This window comes from Anas platyrhynchos, chromosome 2, assembly GCF_047663525.1.
Source record: "Anas platyrhynchos isolate ZD024472 breed Pekin duck chromosome 2, IASCAAS_PekinDuck_T2T, whole genome shotgun sequence".
NCBI lineage: Eukaryota > Metazoa > Chordata > Aves > Anseriformes > Anatidae > Anas > Anas platyrhynchos.
In genome coordinates, this window is record NC_092588.1 from 38,135,788 (window position 1) to 38,145,973 (window position 10,186).

General features: G+C 43.3%; 1 protein-coding gene across 1 annotated transcript in view; it reads right to left on the reverse strand.

Annotated features, from left to right (window-relative positions):
- The window catches only part of CLVS1 (clavesin 1), a 107,185-nt gene extending 97,991 nt beyond the window's left edge, over nucleotides 1-9,194 (reverse strand). The window contains exon 1 of the mRNA XM_038175371.2: nucleotides 8,870-9,194. The gene's annotated coding sequence lies outside the window, so the exon portion shown is untranslated. The remainder of the gene's footprint in view (nucleotides 1-8,869) is intronic.
- Between the last annotated feature and the right edge of the window lie 992 nt (nucleotides 9,195-10,186).

The following is a 10,186-nucleotide window of genomic DNA, read 5'->3' on the forward strand; positions in this document are numbered from 1 at the left end:
TTGTTTCCAACACATAACAGAAGCAATATTTCAGCTTTCTAAATATGCAGATTTATAGTCATCATAATAAGTCTAACAACTTGTTTGACTTGATTTTATCAGCTGTACTGTCAGCTTGTATTTAAGGAGCTTGAATTAGCTCCTAAGTTGTTCATAAAACTGTTTAAAAATAAAACAAAACTCCACCAACATCACTGGTGTTTTCTGCTTGGTAAAACATCACTGAAAATATTTCCCACTGAGAGTTAATTTATCTTCATGGGAAATATCCCATGAATAAAGTGTTTGATGAATCCAGTCTTACAGGGTTAATGTTGCAAAGATACATATTTTACGTCAAATTCTTATTTTCAGTACCTTGTAACTTTCTTGAATATTTAGTTCTGAATTTCATTTTCTTTTTCATTCTTGTACTTTACCTAGAATTTGTTTTTATGAGTGTTAGAAGTGATGCTTAAGCTGTTATGTATGAGCAAAACGGTACAGTGAATCTCTTACATTTCAGTGACATAATTAGCAAGAGGCTGTCATCGAAGTCTGTGTAGTTACACTTGTGTGAAATAAGATCAAGGTCTGTTCCAATGTGAAATGTGCATGAAGAAAGATCAAGATCCATCCAATTTTTCAGCCATCACAAAAACAGACAAGCAAACAAAATAAAACAAAATAAAAAACACTGCCTAACAAATTTATCTCTCTCTCTAATTTCTGAAAAAGAAAATTTGGTTCTAAAAATTAAAAGGGAATCCCCGAGTGAAAGGCATGCTTTATTTTATTTGAGGAAAGCTGTTTAGAAAGTTATGAATTATTTATAGAACAAACACTGTTTCACTCTGCTGCTCTCCTAGATTCAGTGTTCTCATATCAAACCAAGGGGACAGCAGCAGCCAGAGCATTTCCTAGATGGGAGTGCTCAAACTTACACTGCAGGATGTGGAAGTTAATCAGCACAAGGGAACCTCAATTTCCCTGTTTTGTAAACTTGCATGTCATTGATACAAACTACACTTTAGATGCCACAGCTGCACCCCCAGGATAAGATCCCTAAATTTGAATATATTGTTTCTGCATATTTGCTTAAAGGACATTTGCGGTGTCAGGTAAGAGAAAAAGTCCCCAAGCTTTTCATTCAACAGCAACATGCAGTTGACTTTCCTGTGGGTGGGTTTGCTCAAAGGGAGTTTGCTAAGCAGCCTCTTTCAGTATTTGCTGTGGAGTTGGAGATATGTAGAGCTACCTGCAGGGCAGAGTACCCAATGATTCAGCATCAGCCTGGGAAAACTTAGGAAAAGACAGGAAGGCTGTCTTTGCCAAGTCACTACAGAGTGTGAAAGACTCCAGAAAAACATGCCCTGAGGTCTTGAGGGGGCTGCAGGTTACTCAATTCTTAAAGAAATAAGGGTTTTATTAAAGATGGGTTACATGCATAAAAAATAATGCCTTCCTCTTGCATTTATTAGACCAAATTAGGATAACGCTGCTGGTGTCAACAGAATTCTGCTGATGTAAAATTAATGTAAGGCTTTGGAAAATCAGGCCAATAATCTGTGCTTTAGATCTCAAATTAATGGTGGCATTAGCATTTTATTGCATTAATCATGTTTTGAGTTAGAATTGCCTCCACAGAGCTAGTTAGGTGTGCTTAAGTATGACACTGTCACAGGGGGATCAGAGTGCCCAGAGGCACCTGGCTGCACTCGAGGGTGCTCAGTAGAGGAGGGGTGGAAGCCAGGAGCCCATCTGGGGTCTGTGTCAGCTCTGACTCATTCATTATGAATTTGAACACTTTTGGAGCTACTGTGACTTGTGGCTGTTAAATGTGACCTCAGTGTTTTCACCGATTTTGTGAGAGTTTATGGGCGTAAAAGACATCCTTTGCTCTGCTCCTTTTCAGACTCACATCTCCCCTGAGATACTTCTTCAGAAATGAGGCAAGTTTCTGAAAGGTCAACTGCAGGCTGCTCCAGAAGGAAATGGGGACAGACCAAGGAGGGAAAGTCTGTCTCTTTGGATCTCCTCATAGGGTTCCTAATCAGTTAGTGCCAAAAATTATGCTACTTATTATCATCAAATTTTCCAATTGTTTTTACCTTAGTTAAATTTATTAGCACCCTTCATCCCGAGGATGATCCCAAGGTGACAGAGTTAAGGTCCTCTCCTGTCAGACTTTGTTGCCAAAAAGCAATTTACAAATATTTACTCTAACAAAATAAACATTCTAAAATGCATTTCAGAGTTTTCTAGTGGTGAGTTGAGCTACAGGGATGGGATACAGAATCTATAGATTATTAGATTAGATTATTAGCTGGAGCAACTTTTGCACTAAAATGCTTTACTGTTATATATTTCAAAATAATCCAAAATGTCTATGAGCAGTATTGTCACTGTCTGAATCATAACACAAATCATGAGGTTAGTAATCCTGTCTAGCACCATCGACTTCAAGGAGTTTGATTTATATCTGTGGATGACTTAGTTCTCCCCCTGTTTACCTTGACAATAAATTTAATGCTCCATAGCTACCCAGTTTAATTGTCACTGTGCTTTCTCAAATGGTGCTGATTTATCCTGATTCCCAAAGGTATAGCAGAAGCACCTTCTCCATTTTCATCTCCTCCCACACATGGCAGTTTCTCCTCATCTGGTGTTGTGTATAGCTCTAATCCATCTGCCAGTTTTTCAGGTGTTTACATCTTTGTTCTGCATTTTTTTTTCCAAATGAAGATGCTGGTCTTTTTTTATTATTATTATTTTTTTTTTTTTTCAATTTTGCTACATGTTGGCACACTAGACTCTTTGTTATAGTCTCAACAGCTGCTTTTCTGTGTTGTGACTCTTTGTTCCCAAGGGACTATTTGCTCTCCTAATGTCTTTTCACAGCCACTTACAATAAATCATCCCTTCAAAGGAACAAACCCAAGCTTTAAACAAGGAAAAATAATTAACAAAAGTATGAAACACAATTTATTAATACAGTAAAAAAGGGGAAAATTTTGACCAGAATTGTGGTGTCATATACGATTACAGCTTATTCATATTATTTTTTGTCACAAGACAATGACAAGGGACAGAGAGTGGCTTTAGGATAAGTAAAATACTAAAAGTATCATACGGTCTTCAGACAAACAAACAGCTTATATATTTTTTTCCTGACCCTCAAAACTAAGTCTTGGTTGATAATAAAATTTATTGCAATACTTAATTAACTACAATGAAAATAATATTTTAAGAATGCATATTTAGCACTTTCTGTTCAAAGATCTTAACATGCTTTACTACTCTCTCTTCAATGGCAGCTTCTGGATCATCATTCAACACCTATCTGCCCTACAGCTGGAAAATTGGCCAAAACTGTCCTCAGTGAACATGACACTTGTCTGGACCATTTTGTTCTTGCCCACTTTGCAGTCTCTGCAACACCATTTGCCCCTTGGAGGATTGTCCTCATGTCCATTTGGCCCTTCCTCATACATTTAAATTCCAGACAGATTTGAGGGGTCTCTGTCTAATGAGAGTTTTCCATTCAGTTCAAAGCTATACACCACGTGAAAGTTCATTACTGCAGCTTTCAGATGGGGAAGGCACTGGGCTTTGATCCTCACCTGGTGTTAATAGTCATCATTGTTATGATTTGTTTAATTATATAATTCCTAGATCCCAGCATTCATACAGATATTAGCTCTTAAAATCATTCCAGAAAAGAAGGGAGTGGGCAGGGAGGGCGGGAAAATGGTAGTCTAGAATGACTTCATTTCGGAGTGTGGGTGTCATCTCATTAAATTGCTTTCTAAAAAATATTTTGATGTTAACTGTGGAAAACATCTCTGGGCTATGTTCTGCTTAGAAGGGATTTCTTCATAAGGGCAAGGGAGGATGGATCCATAGCTGCACTTGTAGGAATGGCTCCTATGGCCCTTTGTGGTCTTGGGTACTTTAGCAGGAACCCAAACTGGAGATGGAGTGCTCAGGTACAGAAAGAGATGTACCCTGGCTCCATGAAATTTCAAAAAAGGGGTGAGAAAATCTGACTCTCTCTTGTCCTTGGCTGCAGGATCCTGGCATCCAGCACAGCCAATAGGGAGAAGTACAGCCCTGAGTGATTTGCCTGCAGTCATGGAGGGCACATTTCACAGAGCTGGGAACAGGGCATACATCTCCTGAGCAGCAAGCGTACATGTTAACACCTGGGCAACCTTTCCAGAATACTCTGCATCATGCAAAAAATATGAAACCATATTGCACACTAGGAAATAAGGAGGTAGACCGCAATGTTCCCTGTTTCTCCAGCATAAGGAGAAGCTTCAGTGGCCCAATCAGGACCCCAAAAGTGTATAATTTCTTTATACTTTTGGCAAAAGTTAACCCCCTATGGGGGACCCCAGTAGGCCTGTTTCACTTCCCAATTCCATAGCCTGACTGCTGCTCAGACTATGAATGTCTCCTACAGACCTTTCCTAAGGGATGAGATTCTCTCAGTGAACCTAAATGAGTTAAACATTGCAAGCCTTTCGCATTCAATGCCTCAAGTTCCTGTAAACCTTTGCTAGGGAACTATTACTCCTCTTCAATATTAAAACAGGAAACATTTCTGACTCTAACAGCTGTGTGGGGAGTTTGATGTTTTCTCACACTTTCCTGGGTTGTGATCTCCTTGCTCAGGTGCAAAGCCTAACATTTCCTTCAATCCAGTAAAAACAATACATCATACATCCCTACGCCCCTTGTATTACAGTCTTCTTGTCAGCTTGAGTCAGTTACAGGTTACCCCTTGGGCCACATCTATCTGTCCAACAGTGGTAATTTAGCCATGGCTCAGCACAAAACATGGCAGCAACTCAACTGAACCTTGTAGCTCCCTGCACAGTAAGTAGGGCAGGCGTGTCTGCAGCACTGACCTGCAGCTGCCCTGCTGCTGCTGCAAGCTGACGGGCATCAGGAGAGACTGACAAGGTTGTCTGACAGATGTGGAATAAACAGATTGCCTCACTATCTTTTGACACAAAATTTGCAAAGTTATTGTCAACCTGAATATTAAGGAAATAGGACTACAAGCCGAGCAGGGAAACTCAGAGAACCTGTAAATAAAAAAGTTAAGCAAAATGACTGTGAACTAAATGTGTTTACTTCTATCTTTCTCCAGATAATTGTTTTAAAGTTTTACATACTTAACCACAGATAAACTGCAGTCCCCTGTGGGAACATGATGCCTGTCCCATGGAATGTCAAACAAGCAGCAGGCTATGTGGGACTTCCATGTCGGTCATGAACTGGAAGTGTCACCATGCAAAAAGCATCCTGGCCACTACTGGATAAAGAAATCATTTTTTTTACATTGTATAGGAACTTCCTTCAGCAGAAATTATCAGCAGTATATAAAACATGAATTCTTACCCCCAAGAATGATAATTAAGCTATGTGTAGAAATCTGATAGCACGGGATGATAATACTGGTTCCTGAAAACCCCTAAATGCATTGTAGAAGTTGTATTATGCCATCTATACAAAGATATACAGAAGAAGGAAGAAAATATATAATCAAGATATTTAATTCTACATCTTTAGTAACATGAAGTTTATCTGATTTTAAGGGGCTTTTGCTACATATTATAAAACAAACAAACAAACAAAAATGCTCTTTTAAAAATATTAAATTAAATGATTGTATATTATTACCCTGTCAAGTGGAAACTTAGTTCATCACACATTATGACTGAAAATAGTATCTGCCATCCTGTGGGGTGGCAGAGGGAGGAAAGAAAGGAAGGGAGGTGGGGTAAAGAGGATGAAAGGAGAGAAAAAAAGGAAGGAAGGGAGGAAGGGAGGAAAGGGAGGAAGGGAGGGAAGGGAGGGAAGGGAGGAAGGGAGGGAGGGATGAAGGAAGGAAGGAAGGAAGGAAGGAAGGAAGGAAGGAAGGAAGGAAGGAAGGAAGGAAGGAAGGAAGGAAGGAAGGAAGGAAGGAAGGAAGGAAGGAAGGAAGGAAGTTAGTTTAATATAATTTGATAATGCTTTGTATGTTCATTTTCTCAGTGGAGCAACATGTTAGACTTAATGACTTTCTTTGTAAAAATACTACTCAAAAAAAAAAAAAGAAAAAAGCTGTTTTTAGAAAACAGCTAAATTCTAGGAGCAGTGGTAATATCAAGAGGTAAAGGACTTATAATCATCTGCCAAAAACTCTATGAACTTCTGTTCACTGAACTTCCACCTTTATAAAAGGCTGATGTTCCCACCTGTTTTAACTTGTAGGATCTGATTGTCACATCTCGTATGTATATGTGCCAGACACCATAGCAATGGGCTGTGAGAGAATATAATTTTTTTATTTTTACTTTTTGCAAAACAATAGTGCTAATACTTCAGTAATTGCACACCTAAATTAAAAACTGCAGAAGTTTACAGTCCTAGTTTGATGGAAATATTCTCCGTCATTTTATGAGGATGATCATTTGTATTTTAACTGACATGGTCCCCTTTTGGAAGACACAGAGGCTGCTGTTACATGTTTCAATGAAACACCTTCTGTGTTCAAAGCACTCAGAGTTTAAAGAATTATGGTTCAATGTGCTTGGGCTGATTCTGCAGTCCCTTTATTGCCAAACTCAGTTGCACTGCTTATTCTGCTACTCAGCAGCACTCGGTGCTAGTCAGTATAAAAGTATCTGGTCTCTGCACCAGATTCTGTCAGAAATTATGAAATAATAAAATAAGAATGGCAAGGTTATTAGGACAGGTTACATTATTGTTTCTTGTTTTGCATACACGTTACAAGTCTAATATTTAAAAACTACTCAATAGTTTTCAAAGGTGGATGAGTCAACAAAATTGCTAAGATAAGCAGCAACATTCTATAGCAGATACATATCAGACCCGATTATGCTGACAACATAAACTGTCCCTGCAAACTTCATGCTAGGAAACAGACTACAAAGCAGGGAAATATCTATAAGGTTATCTGACTTATCACTATATAAGAAAGAAAATCCTTACCTTTGCTATGCAACACTTGACATAATACTGTTACATAATATGTCATTTAGATGTTGGCATTGCATTAACTTTTGTTACAGGAGAAAATCCGTGTTATCATCTGATTACTCAGAAAGCACATGAAAGCAGCCTTTCTGTAATTTAATTTTTCCTTCCAAATATGATCCAGTCACTGTTTAGTGATGGACAATGACTAGCCATCTGCTCCTTAACTTCATTATTCCTGGAGCTTGTTTAGATTTAGGAATCAGCATTTTGAAAGGGAAAGCTCTCTTCTTCCTCTGACCTTCTTCAACCCCCCTCCGCTCCCACCAGGATTAAACCACTGTAAGACAGAATTAAAGTCAAGCCAGCAGTATGCATGGGGTTGCTCCAGCAGTTATTTGGTTTATGTTTGTTTTCTGTATGAAGCCCTCCCTGACCACGCTCACTGCTTGCAGAGACCACAACTTAATTCTTGACTTCCTCCAGCACAGGATCCATGGGGGTAGGCATGATTCAGCCTACTTCTTCCCTGCACACATTACTCATCACTGGCCTTTGGGAAAGCAGAACATTTGACTGACCCTGCAGTCACCCTCCCCTCAATCTCTCACCCCTCCTCTGGGCTGAATGTACCTGGTCAAAACAGGCATCAATTTGCTGAGGAGCAAACAGGTATCTGCTTGTGTTTGGCAAGCTCCTGTCTGTATCTGTCTGCAGTTAGCTGGGGTCTCTACTTGGTGACTTAACTCCCAGCTTTAACCCTTGCCCCTCCATCCTCCTTGCCTCTCATCTACTCTGAAATTGGATCTAGACTTTCCCTTCCAACTTGTACGCTTTCCCCTGCTTCCCCAGGCTAGTGATGGAGAAAGAAAGCAGGAGGGGCAGATGGGGCAGGAAAGAAAGGAAGGGGGGGAAACTGGGGCAGGGAGGCAGGAGAGCAGAGCAGGGAAGAGAGTAGACAGGAGAGGAAGAAGCAGAAAGGCAGGAGACAGAGAGGCAGGGCAAGGAGAAGAGGAGGCAGAAGAGACAGGGTAGGTAGGAGGTAGGAAACAGGGAAGGGAAGAAAGGCAGGGGGGGTAAGGGAAGTAGGGCAGGCAGGGGAAGTAGGACAGTTAGGAAACGCAGGCATCAGGACAAGGAGGAGAGAGGCAGGGCAGACAGTGAGCTGGGGAAAGAGGGAGGCAGAGAGCACGGAGGCAAGACAGGCAGGAGAGGCAGGGAGCAGGGGAAGGAGGCAGGGAGGGAACAGGCCAGGTAGGAGGTGGGGGGGGGGGGGGGGGAGGCAGGGACCAGGGAGTCAGGACAGGCAAAAGAGTCAGAGTCAGAGAAGAAAGGTAGGAGGGGTAGAGAAGGGTAGGAAGGGTTGGAAGGGTAGGAAGGGCAGGAGGGGTAGGAAGGGCAGGAGGGGTAGGAGGGGTAAAAAGGGTAGGAGGGGTGGGAAGGGTGGGAAGGGTAGGAAGGGAAGGAGGGGTAGAAAGGGTAGGAGGGGTGGGAAGGGTAGGAAGGCAGGGAGCAGGGCAGGCATGGAATGGGTAGCAGTTAAGAGCAGGGCAGGCAGGAGCAGGCAGGGGCAGGCAGGGGCAGGCAGGAGCAGGCAGGGGAAGGCAGGGGCAAGCAGAAACAGGCAGGGGAAGGCAGGGACAGGCAGGGACAAGCAGGGGAAGGCAGGGGCAGGCAGGGACAGGCAGGGACAAGCAGGGGCAGGCAGGGACAGGCAGGAGCAGTGCAGGCAGGAGCAGGCAGGGCTCGGAGCCGCCCGCAGCGCGGCCGGAGCTGTCCGCCCGGCGGGTGCTGAAACGCCGCAGCCCGGGCCCGGCGGCGCGGAGAGGAGGGGGGGGGGGGACGGGATCGCGGCGAGCCGCCCTGCCGCAAACCGAGAAAAGACAAATCCAAATACCTGCACAGAGCCAGGCAGCCTGCCGCCGGGAGGGTTTGGGTTTTGTTTTGTTTTTTTTTATCCCCCTGTAGGTGTCCTTGCTGTTGAGCTGGGTGGGTGAGCAAGATCTCCCGGCTCCCAGGTTCAGGCTCAGATCTCTCTAGAAAACTGTGAATGAGCGAGCGCCAGCTCCACGGGGCTATGATTTTTTTTTTTTTTTTTTTTTTTTTTTTTGGTAGGAGGCGTGTGCACCAAAGCCTGGGTCCTTCCACTCGGCGGCTGCCGTCCCCCTGGGTCCTAAGCCCTCCTGCCGCCCGCCCGGCTGCCTCCCGGCGCTCCCAGGCTGCGGGCTCGGCGCTCCGCCACCGCCGGGGGAGTGGTGACAAAGGAGCCGCGGGCTGCCGACAGCCGGGAAAGCAGCAGCACAGCCGGGCAGTGGGAGCTTAGCAGCGTGGGCTTTCGCCTGGTGACACGGTCTTCGCCGCCTTTATTTCGCGCATCCCCTCTTTCCCGGTGAAAGTCGGGGAGAGCGCAACCTCCTGCGACATTTACAGCAGCCACGGAAATCTGCATGAATTATAGATGGGCAGCCTTAATGAACATGGCAGCCTGGGTTTAAGAGACAAGTTCGGCTTGGTCAGACTACAGGTACACCTAGCTCAGGACACTGTCACCAACAGCAGCCACAGCGAATGTCCAGTGAAGAAAATGGAAACAGGACAAGGTTCCCCCCTGCACTCTCCCAGCCCCTCTCCCAAACCTTTAAGTTCTTTACTCCCCCATCAATGTCCTGCCTGTGTTTTTAGGATCAATTTCTCCTTGATCTTTCCCAGTCTCTCCTACTACACCTATAAATTTCTGAATCATCCTTCCATAATATCCTTTGACAAAAAGCTCCACAGGTCATCTGCCTATTGCAAAAACAACCACCTATTTTGTACAGAGATCTGTAAGCTTTAGCTAACATTGTAGAAAGTATAGGAGAGGGGAACTTCTCTCCTCCTATTTGATCCTGAAAATCTCTTTCTGTATGAGTGTCTTAAAAGCTATGCTAGGAAGCTGTACTTGAAAGACTAGGTGACTTAATGGCCTTGGCACACTAAACGCACTCCACTGCTCATATCAACACAGTAAGACCTACCGATGGTAAGAGCAAAATGCGTTTCTTCCTCTGCTGTCCCTGAACATTGTGGAGTATAGTTCCTAGGAAGTGATGGATTAAAGTCAGCTGACTCTTAGTCTCTGCTTTGGACAGAACTCCTGTGTGAGTTACTGAAGGATCTCATATAGTGAAGACTGGGTGATAAGAGAACAATAATGATAAAAGTATGGAACAAC